The 21,117-nt window shown below is 48.3% G+C and overlaps 1 pseudogene; it reads left to right on the top strand.

Annotated features, from left to right (window-relative positions):
• Window positions 1-767: 767 nt before the first annotated feature.
• On the top strand, window positions 768-11,620 carry LOC136461347 (putative disease resistance protein RGA4; annotated as a pseudogene).
• Window positions 11,621-21,117: the final 9,497 nt, after the last annotated feature.

Raw genomic sequence — 21,117 nt, 5'->3', positions numbered from 1 at the left:
CGTAGGGCGCCACGCAGGGGGCGGTGGTGCTTCGTTGTGGGCGGAACATTGCTCAGGTATTTTTTCCAAAAAAAAGATTTGATTCTCTTTTTTGACAGCATAGAAAACCTGGTAGAACGAATTTGGCAATATCGTTTGTCCACTAGATGATTTCCTCGAATTTGGGACGGTTCATTGGTAGAATTTGGCAGTGTCATCGGTCCATTTGCAATTTCCGAAGTTAAATTCGTTTTGCGGGAAAACAATTTCTTCGAATTTCATCCTATGGTGGGACGATTTCTCCTAATTTTGGGTAATGGTTGGACGACTTCACAAAGTCGTTTTACTGGAAAACGATTATACAATATTTCTGTAATTTCACTGATCCATAGTATATTTTTTGTAAATTCCGTAAAAAATATGTTAAAAATAAAAATTTCTGTCTAGTGATGAAAACGGGATGCATATTTCTCAATATATATCTCCAATAGATATTCAAATACTAATAAATGGATAATCCATATATAAATCTATACACTTGTATATTCGAGCTATCAAGGGCCTGTTTGATATCATAGCCCGAGAGCCTGGCTGCGCCCGTGGGCTGCAACGCCCGTCTTTGATGTTCTGAGCCCAGTCGCGAGCCTGGCCCATGCGGTGCAAAACTCACTCTCAGAAAACGAAACTAAGGTCCGTTTTTTCTGGAGTCCACGCTGAGGATAGCGTTACCCTTTCTCACCCACCGCCCCTTTCACCGACCGCTCTGCTGGTGAGCTGCGAGAGCAACAATGACTGAGTTGGTGGTCGGGGCGTTGGTCAAATCGCTGAAGGAGAAGGCGTCCAGCTACCTTCTGGATCAGTACAAGGTGATGCAAGGCATGGAGGAGCAGCGCGAGATCCTGGCGCGCAGGCTCCCGGCCATCCTTGACGTCATTGAAGATGCGGAGAAGGGGGCTAGCCGACCAGGAGTTGGTGCTTGGCTCGATGCAATCAAGAAGGTGTCCTATGAGGGGATCGACGTCTTCGACGAGTTCAAGTATGAATCGCTCCGGCGTGACGCCAAGAAAAAGGGGCACTACGTCAAGCTCGGGATGGATGTCGTAAGCCTCTTCCCTGCTCGTAACCCCATCGTGTTTCGTTACAGGATGAGCAAGAAGCTGCACAAGATTGTGCAGAAGATAGAGGTCCTTGTGAAAGAGATGAATGATTTCAGCTTCACACAGAGGCAGCATGTGCCAGTGCCGCCATCGGTGCAGTGGAGGTGGCGGCAGACTGATAGCATAATGGTTGACTCTGATATGGACATTGTGAGCAGATCCAGAAGTGAGGAGAAGACCAAGATCGTAAAGATATTGCTTGAGCAAGATGGTCATGGTAGTGGGGGCGTTCCCATGGTTGTTCCTATCATTGGAATGGGCGGTCTGGGCAAGACTACTTTTGTGCAGCTCATTTACAATGACCCTGAAATTGAGAAGCATTTCAGTCTCCGGAGGTGGTGTTGTGTGTCAGAAGATTTTGACATTGCTAACATTGCAAGCAAAATCTGCCAGAGACATGAGGAAGATCGTGAGAAAGCATTGCAGGAACTCCGGAAAGAAGTTAGTGGGAAGTAATACCTCATTGTGTTGGATGATGTCTGGAATCAGGATCCTGATAAGTGGGGCAAACTGGTGACATGCCTTAAGCAAGGTGACAGGGGAAGCATAATACTGACAACAACCCGTGATGTACAAGTAGCTCGAGTTATGACCATGGGTGCACCTGGAGCCTATAACCTTCAAAAGTTGGGTCACAAGTATATGAAGGAAATAATCCAAAGCAGAGCATTCAGCGTGCAAAAGCCAAGCAGTGATGAGCTAGATGTGGCTGTTGATAAGATTGTCGACAGATGTGTTGATTCTCCTTTGGCAGCCAAAGCATTTGGCTCAATGTTGAGTACCAAGACCAGCATACAAGAATGGAAGGATATGTTAGCTAAAAGCAACATTTGCGATGAGAGGACAGAGATTTTTCCGATACTGAAGCTCAGCTATGATTACCTGCCGTCAGACATGAAGCAATGCTTTGCATTCTGTGCTGTGTTTCCCAAAGATTATGAGATTGATGTGTAGAGTCTGATCCAACTATGGATGGCTCACGACCTCATACCCGCGCAAGATGAAGATAATCCTAACTTGATAGGTAAAGAAATTTTTAACCAACTAGCTTGGAGATCTTTCTTTCAAGATGTGAAGCAAACCCCGCCACTGATTGATGACTATGGAAGACGAAAACAGCTCCGTGGTGGAAGAATATGCAGGATGCATGATCTTATGCACGAGGTGGCTTTCTCGATCATGGGAAAAGAATGTGCAACCATAGTTGATAGGGCCAATGTGATGTCATTGTCCAAGCCTATTCGCCACATGTTTATATCATACCAACAACTCCGCCTATGGTGGGGCGCCTTTGGTGTCCCAGCATAGCAGGTCCCAAGCCCTGGTAAAGGAGGAGGGTTGTGTTAGGCGTGGCGAGCCAATGTAAAAACCTAGCCACTTAAATGGAGATGAAACCCGAAAGAAAATCGTTGGGGCGTAACCCTCTTAGCGACGCGCCATATCGGAACCCGGGTATGATGTTAAATGGGCAAGGGCCGGGTCGTCACCCCCGTGACGCGCCGTGTCGTGATCTGGGCATGGTGTCAAGTAACCAAGGATTGGGTCGTCGCTTCCTTAGTGGCGCGCTACATCGGCGCCCGGGTGTAGTGAAAAATGAGCAAGGGTCTTTGCATCAGAGTCGACGGGTGTGAAGAGTAAGGAAGCTAGTCGAACCAACTAGGATCCGTTTAGGTAGTTGAAATGTAGGGTCACTTACAGGTAAGTTAAGAGAATTAGTTGATACCGCGACTAGGAGGCGTGTAAATATATTATGCGTTCAAGAGACTAAATGGAAGGGTCAGAAGGCGAAGGAGGTGGACAATACATGTTTCAAGCTTTGGTACACAGGGACAGTTGCAAATAGAAATGGAGTAGGAGTTTTGATTGATAAGAGCCTCAAGAATGGTGTGGTGGGAGTGAGAAGGCAAGGAGATAGGATTATCTTAGTCAAGCTTGTCGTTGGTGATATGGTCTTGAACGTAATTAGCGCGTATGCCCCCCAAGTAGGCCTCGACGAGAGTGCTAAGAGACAGTTCTGGGAAGACTTAGATGGTCTGGTTAGAGCTATACCTAGTAGTGAGAAGCTTTTTATAGGAGGAGATCTTAATGGGCATGTAGATACTACAAGCGCAGGTTTCGAGGCAGTTCATGGAGGTTTTGGGTATGGTAGTAGGAATCAGGAGGGGGAGGAAGTTCTGGACTTCGCGGTAGCTTTTGACCTGATGATAGCCAACACTTTCTTTAGAAAGAGAGAATCTCATCTAGTGACCTTCAATAGCGGACAACACTGTAGCCAGATTGACTTTGTCCTCGCAAGAAGAAAGGACAAACGAGCATGCTTGGATTGCAAGGTAATATCAGGGGAGTGTGTTGTTTCTCAACATAAGCTTTTGGTGGCAGATTTTCGTTTTCAGGTGCGTGCCCGTAGGGATAAACAAGCTAAGATTGAAAGAACAAAGTGGTGTAAACTGAAAGGGGAGACGTCAGAGGTATTTAGGGAAAGGGTTATCAAAGAGGGCTCTTGGAAGGAAGAAGACGACATAAACAATATGTGGGACAAGATGGCAACCAACATTCGGAAGATAGCCTCAGAGGTGTGTGGAGTAACCAAAGGAAGGAGACGCGAGGCTAAAGATACTTGGTGGTGGAACGAGGAAGTCCAAATGGCTATTAAGGAGAAGAAAGAATGCTATAGACGCTTGTACCATGACAGGAGTGTGGACAACATAGAGAAGTACAAGGTGGCAAAGAAGACTGCAAAGCGAGCTGTAAGTGTGGCAAAGGGTAGAGCGTACGAGGATCTTTACCAACATTTGAGTACGAAGGAAGGAGAGAAGGACATTTATAGGATGGCTAGGGTTCGTGAGAGAAAGACACGGGACTTCAACCAAGTTAAGTGCATTAAGGATGAAAGGGAGCATCTCTTGGTAAAGGAGGATGAGATCCGACATCGATGGCAAGAGTATTTTGACAAATTGTTCAATGGTGAGAATATGGACACAACATTTCAGTTGGATGACTCTTTTGATGACACCAATAGGCGCTTTGTGCGGAGAATCCAAGAATCTGAGGTCAGAGAGGCGTTGAAAAGGATGAAAGGAGGTAAGGCGATGGGACCGGATGGTATCCCAATCGAGGTGTGGAGATGCCTCGGGGACATAGCTGTAGTATGGTTAACCAAGCTGTTCAACCATATTTTTCGATCGAACAAGATGCCTGATGAGTGGAGGAGAAGTATATTGGTACCGATCTACAAGAATAAAGGGGATATTCAAAGTTGTACAAATTATCGGGGAATTAAGTTGATGAGCCATACTATGAAGCTATGGGAGAGAGTTATCGAGCATCGCTTAAGAGCAATAACGCGGGTCTCTATGAACCAATTTGGTTTCATGCCCGGAAGGTCAACCATGGAAGCCATTTTCTTAATAAGACAAGTTATGGAGCGGTATAGGGAGAAGAAGAAGTACCTACATATGGTTTTTATTGACTTGGAGAAGGCTTATGATAAAATACCAAGGAATGTTATGTGGTAGGCTTTAGACAAACATAAAGTCCCAACGAAGTACGTCGGGCTCATTAAGGACATGTACAGCAATGTTGTGACTAGAGTTCGAACAAGCGATGGAGACACGGATGACTTCCCGATTAGGATAGGACTACATCAAGGGTCAGCTTTGAGCCCTTATTTGTTTGCTTTAGTGATGGATGAGGTCACAAGGGACATACAAGGGGACATCCCTTAGTGTATGCTTTTCGCGGACGATGTAGTGCTAGTTGATGAAAGCCGGACATGAGTGAATCAGAAACTGGAGTTATGGCGGGAGACTTTGGAGTCCAAAGGTTTTAGACTTAGTAGAACTAAAACTGAGTATATGAGATGTGACTTCGGCACTACTACTCGGGAGGAGGAAGATGTTAGTTTGGAAGGTCAAGTAGTGCCTAGGAAGGATACCTTTCGATATTTAGGATCAATGCTACAGAGGGACGGGGATATTGATGAAGATGTTAGCCATAGAATCAAAGCAGGGTGGATGAAGTGGCGGCAAGCGTCTGGTGTCCTATGTGACAAAAGGGTACCACAGAAGCAAAAAGGCAAGTTTTATAGGACGGCGATTAGACCTGCTATGTTGTATGGTGCAGAATGTTGGCCTACGAAAAGACGACATATTCAACAGCTAAGTGTCGCGGAAATGCGTATGTTGCGTTGGATTTGCGGTCATACAAGAAGGGATCGAGTTCGGAACGATGATATACGTGAGAGATTAGAGGTAGCACCAATTGAAGAAAAGCTTGTCCAACACCGGTTGAGATGGTTTGGACATGTGCAACGGAGACCTCCAGATGCACCGGTGCGTAGTGGAATCCTAAGTCAGGATAGTAACGTGAAGAGAGGCAGAGGAAGACCGAAGTTGACTTGGGTAGAGGCAATAAAAGGAGACTTGAAAGGATGGAATATACCCAAAGACTTAGCCTTAGATAGGAGTGCTTGGAAGACAGCTATTCATGTGCCTGAACCTTGATTGCTTCTGTTGGGTTTCAACTCTAGCCTACCCCAACTTGTTTGGGACTTAAAAGGCTTTGTGGATATCACATATGTGGATTTATTATGAAAAGGCAATTCCAGTCCACACAGCTGTAGCCTTTTAAGTCCCAAACAAGTCTAGCCTTTTACATATGTGCCTTAGCAGCTGTCTGGAATTGTACTTACGGGCAATGCAGCTGTGTGGACTGGAAAAATTTCCAATTAAGCCAAGGCACTTGCAGCACCTAAGGTATCTTAACTTGTCAAGCAACTTGTGGATTGAAGAACTTCCTCAAGAAATATCTTTACTATATAATTTATTGACCATGGATGTTTCTCATTGTCGGTCTCTTTGCCGGCTTCCAAATAATATGAAATATATGAGAAGCCTCCGGCATCTCTACACCAATGGATGCACATCATTAGAATGCATGCCTCCTGACCTTGGACAAGTAACTTCTCTACAGACTTTAACATATTTTGTGGTGGGTTCCAGCTCCAGTTGCAGCACTGTTGGTGAACTCCAACACTTAAATCTCAGCGGTGAACTAGATTTAAATGGCCTTGAAAATGCAACTGAAGAGCATGTGAAAGCTGCCAGTCTTGGAATTAAAGAGAAACTTACACACTTATCTCTGAAATGGAATAGTGAGGATGATGAGGAATTAATATCAGATTGTCACAGCAAGGTGCTAGATGCTCTTAAACCTCCTGGTGGGATGGAGATGCTAAGGATAGTAAACTACAAAGGTAGCAATATACCGACATGGGTGAAAGATCTTGGTTTGTTTCAGCAGCAATTGACTGAGCTCCATTTAATTGGTTGTACAATGTGTGAAGACTTCCCTGAATTTTCTCATATGAGAGTTCTTCAAGTCCTTCACCTGAAAAAGCTGTATAAACTGCGGAGCCTGTGCAGAAACATAGCATTCATGGAATTTTCAGCATTAAAAGAACTCAAGTTGTGTGATTTGAAGAGCCTGGAGAGATGGGTAGCATCTGAAGGAAAGGGGGACGAAGTAACCTTTCCTGTCCTTGAGAAGATTTGTATTAAGGACTGTCCAAAATTGACAACTCTACCTGAAGCACCGACGATCAAGGTTGTCAAGATAAGAGAAGACAAGGCACAGCTGTCCTTTTCATTAATTTCATCCAGATACATGTCTTCGTTGTCTATGTTGGAATTGCATGTAAGAGACACAGAAGCAGCGCTGGAGCTTGATCAGAATCTGGAATTATCAATTGCAGAAATGAATGTTACTGGCTGCAGCTTTTTATTCGCCTCAAGTCCATCACGAGGAATGGCTGGGATTTGGAAATGGTTTGGACAACTTCAAGCGCTGGAGATTTGTAGTTGCAGTTGTGTCATCTACTGGCCAGAGGAAGAGTTCCTTAGCTTGGTATCCTTAACGAAATTAAAACTTGTTAGGTGCTCTAAGCTAACTGGCCGTGCACAGGTGAATGGTGTAGCAACACGAGCAAGGGATGAGCTCCTGCCACAGCTAAAGAAACTAGAGATAGGTGAATGTGAAAGCTTAACCGAGCTGTTCGTCCTTCCTCGATCCATTACACATATCTGTATTGCTGGGTGCCGTAGTTTTGAGTTCATATGGGGAAAAGATGATACAGAGCCGATGAGTGTACAGGTGGAGCATGGCAACGACCTCACAGCAGCACCAGAGCAATTGCAAGGAAGTACTAAATCTTTGCCTTGCCTAGAGAGTCTATGTATACACGGCTCTGTTAAGTTAGCAACACTTCCAAATATATCACCATCCCTCAAAGAGTTATCAGTTGATGACTGCCCAGAGCTTCGTTCCATATCAGGGCATTTGGATGAGCTCGTGGATGTGCATATTGGGACCTGCAACAAGCTGGAATCTCCAGAGTGGGGCAACGTGCCCGCATTAAAACATTTTGGACTCGTTAGTTGCAAACGTCTAACATCCTTACCTGGCAGTCTTGGGAGTTACTCTGCTCTTACCAGTGTTCTCGTCCAATACTGCCCTGCCATAAATATGAAGCCTCTTTATGAACATCTCCCACAAAGGCTTGATAGCCTTGAATATAAACTCTTGTCACATGCTCGATCAAGCCATCCTGAGGAAGGTACCATTTATTCCATTACTATCTTCTTTCTCTTGACAGCATTAAGATTTATATGGTACTACTTACTCATTAGAAACAAATAATCCATCCAAAATCCCTGTTCAATGATTATTTTGTTTCTGTACAAAAGTATGTCTATATCCAAGAATAAATACAAATAATTATCACACGCTCACTAAAGGAGTCCTCACAAGGCTATCCTTCCAATCTTTATCCTATGTTTTTCTTTCCTTTTGTTATCTCTTGCTTGAAATGATTATTTATAACTCAGTCCACAGATTTTCTCTATGGTTTGAGATGCAATTCTATTGTTATCATGGATAGGTAGGTAGGTTTGCTCTAAGTAGCAGATGGACTTGTAGTCCAATGCAGGGTTTGGAATTTTGGCCAAAATTTCATGATGTTGGGTCCTACTAGGGTAAATTCGCATCCCAGTAATTAGGTTTTAAATTTGGATGAGATTCGTTCAGATTTAGTTACCATTTCTCAAAGTTTCGAAAAATCAGCTAAAATTTCAGTAATTTCCGTGATATTCGAATCCCTATCCTGCACCTCGGGTGTTTGGTTGACAGCAGCGGCCGGCTGCCTAGGCCAGGCAGTGCCTAGGCGTTCAATTCCGGACGCCTAGGGCCTGGATCGCTTGCCTAGCCAGACATTGCCTAGGATGGCATTAAATAGCCCCTGGTCTCCAATGAACACCGCACGGAGCTCCTTTCCAAAATTAAAAAAAAGGCTGGCAACCTAACCTAATCTGCATCGCTCCTCAAAGCGGCTACTATGTGTTTGTTTTGTTTTAGTTCAGGAGCATATATGTGTATCATTATTTATATGTTGCCATCAAGGCAATTTATTTATTTTTAGACCAAACGGCCTTGGCCTAGCTTTTATAGAAAGCTTAAGACAGGTATGCTTGAGATACCAGCTTACATATCAGGTACAAGAAAAAACTCTTAGTTACAGCCTCACCAGCTCTCCACTAAATAGAAGACAAACCCCTAAAAGCAGAACTGCTAAGAAAACAAGCCTTTTACAAGCCGACTGAAGAACTAAAGACAGAAAGACGACAGAGAGAAAAGACTGCCAACAGACTTCCCGTCCATCTTTAGAAGTTTTTCACCATTTTGTTAGGCTGATCTTCAACTTCAGCACCATCTCTTCCAACATGGACTTCTTCTCCTTCCTTGCCATAATCTGCTACTGTTTGAGATGCAAACATTTATGGGTAGGCAAACATTTATTGCCATCTGAATGCAATTTATTTAATTTACATTTAGTGCCATTCTGACGATGTTCCCATCTCCAGGATCTAAACTTCGGGACCCAAAATCTTGGATATATGCCATCCCAGGGTGCAAGTATTGGGTGTATAGGCGACGCTTGAATTCCTGAATAGTGATCTGGCCCAATACCACGAAGGTTTGTGGGATTTCATTATTACATCTTGAAACCAACAAGTTTGATGGGTCTAGAAGGGTTATTTATTTAATTTGTCTCTTTCTTTCATTGTGAACATCTCCTACGTATTGTTGGGTATTTGTATTTCAGATGGACAAGTGCTGGTGAATGGAGTACGCATCCATTTCATTAGATATGTGTTAAATATGAGGCCATTCTTATTGTAACGAGACGACTTGTCATCTTGTTTGGTCGACGGAAGTGGTAGAGCCAAGGCTCCCCTGGGGTCCATGCCCAAGCTCCCCTGCTGCTGACACCTTAGCTACACATGTCGAATGATTGCTACGACGTCTAGGAGAGATGAAGAGGCTGAGGCCACACCATCACTGCATCACTGCACGGCTAAGAGACCGAAGCGACACTCTGACCTCACGGATCAGCGACCATTCTGCGGTGGGCAGACGTCACACTGCCATCCCAACTCCCCTTCAGCGATGTTCCTTGCCTCTTCCCCGTTCTTGAATCCAAATATAATAACATACGGATTTTTTTGTCCAGGACTGCCGTTGGCTGTACACATGAAGGTTTTTTTTTTTGAAATGTTGTACACGTGAAGGTAACCATCCATTCTCTCATCTTCTTCTTTCACTTCCTTCTATTGCTACAGATGGTTATTAGTACAATTCGATATCGATGGCCTGTTTGGTTGGCAATTTTTTTGGCGAAATGCTACTGTAGCATTTTCGTTGTTATTTGGTAATTAGTGTCCAATCATAGTCTAATTAGGCTTAAAAGATTCGTCTCGTGGATTTCGTCTAAACTATGTAATTAGTTTTATTTTTTATTTATATTTAATGCTTTATGCATGCGTCCAAAGATTCGATGTGACGGGGAATCTTTGAAATTTTTGGCAAAATGAAGTGAACTAAACTGGCTCCGAGTTTTGCATTTTTCATTGTGAACATAGGTCACTGTGAAGAGTTTGTTTCTCGTAAATAAGGCAATCCCATTGGAACCCACAATCCCCTGTTCAGTGTTTTGTTTTATTTCAGTGCAAAAGTATGTGTACGTCCTTGAATACATATACTTTCTAAACGAATTTTAATTTTCTTTTAACGATCCAATATACGTGCTGACCACAGGGTGTCCTTGCATTCCTTCACTTATTTTTTTTCCATTCTTTTTTCTCTTCGGGAGATGGTTGTTTATGATTCAGTCCCAAATTTTCAACTGATTTTCTCAGTGTTTGTAGATGCACTTGTATTGTTATGACGAAAAGGTAGATAGATTTGCTCTATGTATTAGGCAGCCTAACCTAACCTCGGTTGATCCTCAAACTACTTCTGTGTTTATTTTGTTTCAGCAATATTCCAGATCAAATTCACGAATTTTGGTGTTTCCAATCAATCATGACCGGTATAATGTTTTTCTGTTTCGAAACTTTATAGGATTTTATTTAAACAACCCAATATATGGGTCCCACAGAAATTATGGCGTAAAACTTAACGTCTCTACCGAATCAAATGTTACACCAATGTAAATATGGAATAGTGAGTGACCTGATGAACCATCACAGTAGGAGATTTTTGTGATGATTATTCATCGTAAAACTTATTTATTCAATTTAAGTAAACTGGAATTCCATACTAAAAATATCAGAATTTAACGTTTCTGCACCTGATTTATTGAAGTTAATTTAATTCATCAAGTTTCATATTCAAAAATGATTTATATTTTAATATTAAAATTAAGTAGAAATTGAACTTTACACCAGTAAAATACTGAGTGACGTGGTGAAACTTCACATTAGGACTTCTGTTTTGGTCATTCATTATAAAACTTACCTATTCAATTTAATCAAACTGGAATTTCATACCAAAATATCTGAATTCGTTGATTCCGCTAATTGCGTCTCGGACCGTTAAAAAACACTACCAAAATTAGAATCCATGTGTGCAAACATATATGGTAGCTCTGAATTTTGGCTGGTAATTAACCCTTGATGTGACATGATTATTTGTGTTGGCATCGACGCAAATTAACTTATGCCACACTGACGCTGTTCCCATCTCCAGGACCTAAACTTCCGGACCCAAAATCTTCGATATATGCTATCCTAGGGTGCAAGCGCTGAGCGTAGCGTATAGGCGGGACACATGAAGGTTTGTGGGATTTCATTGTTGCATCATGAAACAAGTTTTATGAGCTCTAGAATAGTTATTTATTTATTTTGTCTCTTTTTTCTTTGACTTTGAGTGGCTTCTTGCAGCACTTCTGAATGCTGATGGATATACATTGAGGGTGGTCATGGTGCTGCTGGGTGGGTTTTTGCAAGTCCTAAAAATTAGGAGTAAATATTAGGAATTATTGGAGAGGGTTTTTTCTCCATCTTTCTAAAAAAAACAAGGATTAGGAGGATGTTTAGGGAACTCTTGGAGATGCTCTTAGTTGAAGAAGAGTCAAATCTTTTACTTAATTTTACGTTGCCAAATGGAGTAGAAAACTAGCTGCAGATACTCCTTGCCATTAGATGAAGAGTAGAGATTTCTTTAATTCCACGCTTCCACAACTTTTTATTGGACTGACGATGGCCGACGAACAGGTTAGGAGGAGGCAGAGAGAATGAGGAGGTGAGCGGTGTGGACTGGCAGAGGGACCAAAACAATGGATTCATCTGTTGTCGAAAAAAAAAGTTGAATTCGTCGATTGGAGACACCGTCAGAGATAGGCGCGGGTGGGTCGAGAATTTGTAGTGGTCGCACACGATTCACTGTAGTGTAATGCTACCAACGTAGTTCATGCAACGGATTCACATGGGACCAAAGCAAATTAAAATCTGATTTATCACTATTTGAACAATAATTTTACATGTCGCAAAAGAGAGCTGCTGCTGCTACTACTACTACTATTTTCATTTATTTATTATCTTCTCATAAACATTATTATTTTAGAGTCCATGGACGAGGTCATTGCCGTCCGTGCTCTATCAACAGTGCCTCCACCCATATCGAGAGGAGTTTAGATTTCCATAATAATGATACGGTGATGACATGTCCGTCTGGGCACCGTATTCTCAAATAAAAAAATATCTCTCACTCCGTCTCACGTGCTCCCGCAGGCTCCGCTCTGCTTCATCTGCCACACCATCGCCGTAGGCTCTGCTCCGCTCCCTCCGCCATGTCACCCTCGTTCGCCTCCACGACACCAGGCTCCACCGCTGGAGTCGCGCCTCCCGCCCGCCCTCGCCCTCGCCCTTATCGCTGTCGCTGGCACCGCGGTCCTCATCATCACCTCCCCGTGCAGCTAGAGATTGCGAGGGCGTCGCGGCCGTGCCGTACTTCTCGCCGGCCTCGAGGCTCCTCACGCCCCAGTAGCGGAAGAAGCTCGCTGGGGGCCAAGTCTGTGGTGCTCTTCGCTCCGCCGCCTCCCAGCCGTGATCTGCCCATCGAGGCGGTTATCAAGTTCCTCAGCGCGCATGACATGCTGGTTGTCGTGCACTAGAGTTCCATGCCTGACATGTTGTAAGCGTATATTTCAAGTGTTTCAGATGTTTCAAAGGTACGTTGCAAGTGTTTCATGTGGATGTTGCAAAAGTAAATTGGGATGTTGCATATGTTGCAAGTGTTCAGAGGCATGTTGCAAGCGTTTGTTCAAAATGTTTCATATGTTTTCAGACGTATGTTTGCAGGCATTTTTGATCTAGATGTTGCATATATTTCACACATTGTCGGTGCAGAAAGTGACCAACACGTAAATATTTGTAGTTTTGCCGTATGTTGTGATCGGATGTGGCCTAGCACTCAATGACACAGGGTTTATACTAGTTCAGGCAACGTGCCCTACGTCCAGTTTGAGTTGGTGGGTGACTTTATTTCTGAGCACAGGTGCTCGAAGTTTGTAATGGGGTTACAAACGAGAAGGAGAAAGATGGGGGGTGCAAGAGGTCCAGTCGGACTCCGGTCCGAAGAGCCGAGAGTGACGGGAGCTCCTACATGTGCTTAGTATTTGAGTGAGTGCTCGAGGTTTGAACCTGGAGGTTCTATTGTTGTGTCTTGAATGGGATGTATAGTTGATCGATCATCCTCTATTGGGAGAGAGCGCATCTCCTTTTATAGATGAAGGGGACGACCTTACAAGAGAGAGAGAGAGCGTATGCTAGTAAGTCTTGTTGCCTACGTCGTCGGGTACAAGACGATTTGTAGGCACCTACAACACTGTTGATGTCAGACGCATGTGGGAGGTTTTACCGCATTCACCATGTATGGTAAATGGCAGCGCCCACAACACTGTTGATGCCCAAAGGCATGTGGGGGGTTTTTACCGTGTTTTGCCTGGTACGGGAATTGATGGCGCCCATAACACTGTAGGGAAAAATGTCGGTGCCCACAATACTGCATGGGTTCTGACATGCCTGGAAGGTTGCAGGGCACCCTTCTAACATGTCCTTTCGGTACTGTCCTGTAGGTGCACAGGATACGGTCCTCGGTATTGCGGTTTGACTTTGAGCGCCATGTCTTACTCGCTCCGCTCGTTGCCTGGGTCTTTACCGAGCGGGCGTCCCCGGTCGGTTGGTCCCAGTTAGCTCTGACTGCGCTAGTCGGAGAAGAGAAGTAAGCAGAGGTTCAGTGTATCCTCCGTTAGAGAAGCGGATCGGAGTTGGAAGCGAGCGCTGTTCCTCCTCGGCCAGGCCTTCCGGTCGGAGAGGTGGGCCGAAGTCAGAAGCGAGGCCTTCCGATCGGAGAGGCGGGCCAGAGTCAGAAGCAGGTGCCGTTCCTTTTTGGTCAGGCCTTCCGATCAGAGATTGGATCGCCCTTCTGGCCTGCCATTAAGTTTTTGGGCTGGCCCAGGAGTTGCGCGTCATTCACAATGTTGTCTGCTGGGCCGAGCCTTAGTTGGGAAGCCGGTCCATGAGGGACCCTGGGTTTATGAACCCGATAGGAGCCCCCGGGCGATTCAGGTAGAATCGTCTAGGGATTTTTTTGTCTTGACGGCGGGTGCGCGCGAGCACACCTGCAGGTGTAGCCCCTGAGCCCCTGTGTGATTTGGGTAGAATTATCGAGGGGGTTTTCCATGTTGCTAGCGAGGGAGTTTTTTGTTTTTACAGCGGGTGCGCGTGAGCGCACCCACGGGTGTAGCCCCCGAGCCCCCGGGTGATTCAGGTAGAATCGTCTGGGGGGTATTTCGTCTTGTCAGCGAGCGTGTGCATGTGCACCTTGGTCGAGACAGAGTCATCAACCAAGGCGTCGTGGGGATTGGGCGACCCAAGCGTCGGGCGCAGCCGAGGGATCGGGCAAGATGGACCCACGGACCCATCATGCGTAACCGAGGCAGTTTAGGGATCGGGTGAGATGAGCTCGTGGACCCAGGCATCGGGCGTAGCCGAGGGATCGGGCGAGACAGACTCGTGGACCCATCGTGCGTAGCCAAGGCAGTTTAGGGATTAGGCGAGACGAGCTCGCAGACCCAGGTGTCGGGCGCAGCTGAGAGATCGGGCGAGACGTACTTGTAGACCCGTCATGCACAACCAAGGTAGTTTTTAGGGATCGGGCGAGACGATCTCACAGACCCAGGCGTCGAGCGTAGCTGACGGATCGGGTGAGATGGACTTGCAGACCCATCGTGCGTAGTGGAGGCAGTTTAGGGATCAAGCGAGGTGAGCTCGTGAATCCTGGCGTCGGGCGCAGCCGAGGGATCGGGTGAGATGGACTCGCGGACCCGTCATGCGCAGCCAAGGCAGTTTTTAGGCCCATTGGGCTCGGTAGGGGTCGGTTTCTTGCGTTACCCCATCCGCGGTTTCCGTAACCGGGGGGCTGAGCTAACGTCGCTTGCCTCGATGGCTCGAGTGACGTGCTCGGTGAGCTCACTAACGGGCGCGTTCGAGTGAAATCCAGGTCCATCATTTGTGACGGGGTCGGCATAGCCCTCATGTGGCATTTCACTGCTCCTTAACCCGCAACCCAGCAGATGCCTGGGTCATTCAGTCGCCATTGTCGTCCTTCAGTCGGTAGGCGCCCGGTCGGATCATCTCGGTTACCGTATAGGGACCTTCCCATGGTGGAGAGAGTTTGTGTTTGTCCTTCGTTGATTGGGTCCTTTGAAGTATGAGATCACCGACTTCGAGGATCCTCCCCCTGATCTTCCTTTTGTGGTACCTGCGGAGAGTTTGCTGGTAGCGAGTGGAGCGGATGACGGTCGTCTCACGGGCCTCCTCGAGCAGGTCGACTGCGTCTTGCTGAGCGTTCATGGCTCGGTCACGGTCGAAAGCCTTCACCCTTGGGGCACCATGGTCGAGGTTGGAGGGCAGCACTGCTTCAGCTCTGTAGGCCAGGAAGAAGGGTGTGAACCCTATGGATTGGTTCAGGGTCATTCTTAGGCTCTAGAGGATCGTTGGGACCTCTATAACCCATCGCTCGGTGTACTTGTTGAGTCGGTTGAAGATTTGTGGCTTAAGTCCTTGGAGGACCATGCCATTGGCACGCTCAACCTGATCGTTTGTATGTGAATGTCCGATCGAGTCCCAGTCAATCCTGATGCCGTATCCATCACTGAAATCTAAGAACTTCTTCCCGGTGAAGTTAGTTCCGTGGTCAGTGATGATACAGTTGGGAACGCCGAACTGGTAGATGATGTCGAGGAAGAATTTGATCGCCTCTTCTGAGCGGATGTTGGTGATTTGCTTGGCCTCTATCCACTTGGTGAACTTGTTGACTGCCACGAGCAGGTGAGTGAAGCCGCCTGGGCCCTTTTTGAGGGGTCCTACCATGTCGAGGCCCCATACTGCAAATAGCCAGGTGATGGGGATGGTTTGGAGCTCTTGTGCTGACAAATGGGTTTGTCGAGAGTAGAACTAGCATTCTTCACACCCGCGGATGACCTCCTCTGGGTCTCATAGCACGGTGGGCCAGTAAAAACCTTGATGAAAGGTTTTTCTGACCAACGACCTCGGGGCCACGTGATGTCCGTAGATTCCGGCATGAACCTCGTGGAGGAGCTGTTTCCCTTAGTTGGTAGGGATGCACTTCATGAGTACCCCCGATGGACTTCATTTGTAGAGTTTGTCACCGAGCGCGACGAAGGTCTTGGCGCATCGAGTGATCCGTTGTGCTTTAGTCCTCTCGGGTAGGAGAACCTCCTTGAGGAGGTAGGTGAGTAGTGCCACTCGCCAGTCGGTTTGATCGAGTGCCATCACAGCGATGTCAGTGGGCGATGCCATCATAGAGGCACTGGGGTCGAAGCCCCCGAGTGCTAGGTTGGCGTTCGGGTTGGAGCCCCCGAGCGCCGGGTTGGCGTCGGGGTGTGTCTGGATCGGCCCTTCCAGGATGCGAGCGGATGGCTTGTGGAGGTCGTTGATGAAGACCCCGTCCGATGATGGAATCTGTCTAGCAGCCAGCTTCGCGAGAAAATCAGCGGTGACATTGTCCTTTTTGGGGACATGATGTAGCTCAATCCCCTAGAATTTGTCCTCGAGCTTGCGCACCTCCTGGCAGTATGCTGCCATGAGCGGGCTTTTGTAGGAGGACTCCTTCATGACTTGATCAACGACCAACTCCGAGTCACCGCGAACGTAGAGTCACGTAGCGCCGATCTTGATGGCGATGCATAGTCCATTGATGAGGGCCTCGTATTCCGCGGCGTTGTTTGAGGCCAAAAAATGGAGGCGAATGGCATAGCGGAGCCTACTCCCATCTGGGGAGATCAGAACCACTCCAGCCCCTGAGCCGGGCACCAGTACGGACCCATCGAAGTACATTGTCCAGTACTCATGGGTGACGTCTAGGGTCGGTAGCTGGACCTCCGTCCATTCAACAACAAAATCTATGAGAGCCTAAGACTTAATAGTGGTATGGGGATATACCTGATGTTGTGGCCCATGAGTTTGAGTGCCCACTTGGAGATCCATCCTGCAGCGTCACGGTTGTGGACGATGTCTCCGAGCGGGTATGAAGTGACGACCGCGACTTCGTGGTCGGTGAAGTAGTGCAGGAGCTTTCGGGTCACCATCAACACGGCGTATAGGAGTTTCTGCACCTGGGGGTACCGTACCTTGGGGTCGGTGAGTACCTCCCCGACGAAGTATATGGGTCGTTGGACCTTAAGGTTGTGTTCTGGCTCCTCCCTTTCGACGACTAGGGTGGCACTCACCACATGGTTGCTCGCTACGACGTAGAGGAGGAGGGGTTCTCTCCGTTCTAGAGCGACAAGAATTGGGGCCGATGTTAGCGACGCTTTGAGGCTCTCTAGAGCCTGCTGAGCCTCCTCAGTCCAGACAAAGGCGTTCGTCTTTGAGGAGCTTGTATAGTGGCATCCCCCGCTCACCGAGCCAGGAGATGAATCGGCTCAGGGTGGCTAGACAGCCGGTGAGCCTTTGTACGACCTTGACGTTGCGTATAGGGCCCATGTTGGAGATGGCCTTGATTTTTTTAGGGTTGGTCTCGATGTCGCGCTCGGACACGATGTATCCAAACAGCTTCCCCTTCGGAACCCTGAAAACACATTTTTTGGGATTTAGTTTGATGTTGAACCTTTGGAGGTTCACGAACATTGTGGCCAAGTTTGCGATTAGGTCGTAAGCTTGAGCCATTTTGACCACTATGTCATCAACATAGACGGCGATGGTTGGTTTTGGCCGGTCGACCTGATCAGGTTGGTCGAGCGGGTTGATTTGGTCGGCAAAGCATTGTTGCATGCACCGTTGATAGGTGGCACCAGCGTTCTTCAGACCAAAAGGCATGGTTACGTAGCAGTACGAACCATACGGGGTGATGAATGAGGTTGCGAGCTGATCAGATTCTTTCATCGCAATCTGGTGATAACCTGAGTAGGCATCCAGAAAGGAGAGGATCTCGCAACCTGAGGTGGAGTCGATTATCTGGTCTATGCGTGGTAAAGGAAAGTGATCCTTCGGACACACTTTGTTGAGTCCAATATAATCAACGCACGTTCTCCATTTCCCGGTCTTCTTTTTAACAAGAACATGATTGGCAAGCCTGTCAGAGTGGTATACCTCCCTAATGAATCCGGCTGCCAGGAGTTTGGTGATCTCTTCGCCTATGGCCCTACACCTCTCGTCGTTGAAGTGACGCAGGCGTTGCTTGGTGGGCTTCAAGCCCAGGATGAGGCGCAGTGCATGCTCGGCAACGTCCCGCGGTATGCCCGACATGTCAGATGGCTTCCATGTGAAGACATTGTGATTGGCGCGTAGGAAGTCGACGAGCTCGCATTCCTATTTGGCCGGGAGCTAGGTCCCGATCCGCACTGTCTTGGCTAGGTCAGTGGAGTCGATCCCCACTACCTTAGTTTCCTCGAGTGGGTGGAAGGCCATCGAGGAGGTCGGTTTGTTGTAGTCTGAGAGTGCTGGGGTCGATGACTCCCCAAGCCATGAGAGCTCGAACGAGTTGATGACCGCAATGGTGAGCTCGAAATGCTCACGGTCGCACATGAAGGCATGCGAGAAGGCGCTACCCACAGTGATGACGCCGTTCGGTCCCGGCATCTTTAGCTTGAGGTAGGTGTAGTTGGGGATAGCCATGAACTTGGTGTAGCATGGTCGCCCCAGGATGGCGTGGTAGGACCCTAGGAAGTCCACCACTTTGAAGGTGAGAACCTCCAAGCGGAAGTTGGCTCTGTTGCCAAAAGTGACGGGCAGGTCGATCTGCCCGAGCAGGTATGCCTGCGCTCCCAGGATCACACCGTGGAAGGGAGAGCCTGCTGGGTGGAGCTTCGACCAGGGGATGTGCATGGCGTCGAGGATGTTGAGGCCGCTGCCTCCGTCCATCAGCACCTTGGTGAGGTGCTTCTTGCGGACGATGGGGTCAACGACGAGCGGGTAGCACCCTGGTCTAGCGACATGGGAGGGGTGGTCCCTCTGATCGAAGGTGATCGGAGATTCCAACCAGCTAAGGAAGGAGGGGACGACCATCTCGGTGGCGCATGCCTCTCTGTAGCATACCTTGTGCTGGCTCTTGGAGTAGGTAGCGTCAGATCCCCCGAAGATCATGATGCATTCCTCGTGGTCGGGGAAGCTGTCCCTGTCCTTGTCCGCCGTGCCTCCTTTCTTGGCTGCCGTTTCCTTCTTTTGGCCCACCAGCCTGTCGCAGGAAATGTTTGAGGAGCTCATAGTCCTTGTAGAGGTGTTCAATGGGGTAGGCGTGGTTGGTGCATGGGCTATCCATGAGCTTGTTGAAGTGGTCAGGCAGGCCCTGCTGGGGCTGCTTGCCCACGCGATCAGCTACGATGACCAACACGGTGTTGGTCGGTCAACATCGATCCTTTTTGTTCTTCTTGCCCCTCTATGTGGAGGGGCCCTCATCTTGGTCCTCGCGCTTGGCCTTGCCTTTGTCCCAGCCTCCGTTGAAGACCACACCGATCACCTCCTCGCTGGAGGCATGGTTCGTGGCAACGTCGAGCAGGTCGTGGGTGGTACGGGGCTTTAGGCAGCCAAGCTTGTGGATCAGGGACTCATAGGTTGTCCTAGAGAGGAATGCGCTGATGACGTCCGTATCGACAACATCAGAGAGGGAGTTGCATCATTGGGAGAATGTACGGATGTAATCCCGTAGGGACTCACTGGGCTCCTGCTGGCAGCTCTTGAGGTCCTAGGAGTAACTAGGGCGGACATATGTCCCCTAGAAATTTCTAACAAAGATCCTCTTGAGGTCCGCCTAGTCGTGGATGCTGTGGGAACGACGCTCTTTGGCTTGGCAGGCGAGCCAAAAATCTTCGAGCCATATACCGGGGTTTGTCTCCCCGGTGTACTTGGCGATGTTGGGGGACAATTAGAAGCGCTGTGGGAATGATGCTCTCTAGATGCGTCAGCCAAAGGCCTATGGTCTTGGGCCATCCGTGCCAGGACTCCGGTCATTTGGCCGGCGACCATGCCTGGGGCACGTTTCACCACTCCCCTCGATGGTCTGGCTGGGGCCCATGTCGCCTACCCTCACCACCGCCCGATAGACGTCATCATTATGCCGGGCCTGATGCTGGTTGTTGATGACGCTGCGAGCGTTTTGGATTGGACCGAGCCGTTCGCGTATCGGCAGTCAGTGTGGAGCAGTCGCCGGGCTGGACAGCGGCGTAACTACGGCCTCCTGTGTCGCGCTTGGCGGCTGTAGCGGTGAGTGGATGGAGTGATCCGTCTGGTGCGTCCCCACTCCCTCGGTGGGGAGAGAGGCCATGAGTCGGAGTCACGATGCGGAGCTCTCCGCCTATTGAATGGTGGCGGCTTCCACTAGCGCCCAGAGGTTTGGGTGGACCGCCCGCTCCTGGGGGTTGATGGGCTCGGGAACACCATGTAGAAGCATTGCAGCAGCGGCGATGTTCTGGCTAGCCCGAGCAAACTATGGGGGATCATTCCCCTCATCCATAATGTCGCGCTAGACCTAGCGGGCGTGATCCCGGGCGCCGCTCGTCGGGTTACGCGCATGGGGCGCAACGTGCTGCACCGAGCACGCCGACGCAGGTAGCGGCTGGTTCTGCCGCCATCGTCGTAGCTCCTCGTCATGCTCTTGTGCGAGCACGAGGGCCCCCGCATGAGGGTCCGAAGGGGTGTGAGTCTACAAGGACTCTGCCACCACCGACGGCTATCCCAGAGTGTCCGCCATAGCACACTCCCGGGATAGACGGTGGCTAGGTGCCACGTCGCCGATGCTGGAGCCGTCGCTCTCAACCGCATCATCCAGGAGTTCGCGAAAAGTGGTGGGAGCATAGCTCGCCACTCCCACGAATTCAGATGTGAGAGGGGGCGACGCCAGCATCCTTCGGAGCCCCCAAGTGTATGCATCCGCAGGGGATGCGAGGCCGTAGGGGAACCAGTCGCATGGCAGTTGCGGTGCAGACAACGGGGTCCCCCCGGATAATTGGCGAAAGATAGCAAACAGCGAGTAAATAATAGCATGTACATTACTCACAACGGGGTTGATATGGCAGAGGCTGATCCTGATCTTTTGATGAGAGGATGGGGTAACTTCGATTTGG

The sequence above is a fragment of the Miscanthus floridulus genome, chromosome 1 (assembly GCF_019320115.1).
Source record: "Miscanthus floridulus cultivar M001 chromosome 1, ASM1932011v1, whole genome shotgun sequence".
Taxonomy (NCBI): Eukaryota; Viridiplantae; Streptophyta; class Magnoliopsida; order Poales; family Poaceae; genus Miscanthus; species Miscanthus floridulus.
The sequence above is the reverse complement of the archived record's forward strand: the minus strand, read 5'-3'. Positions and strand labels throughout refer to the sequence as shown.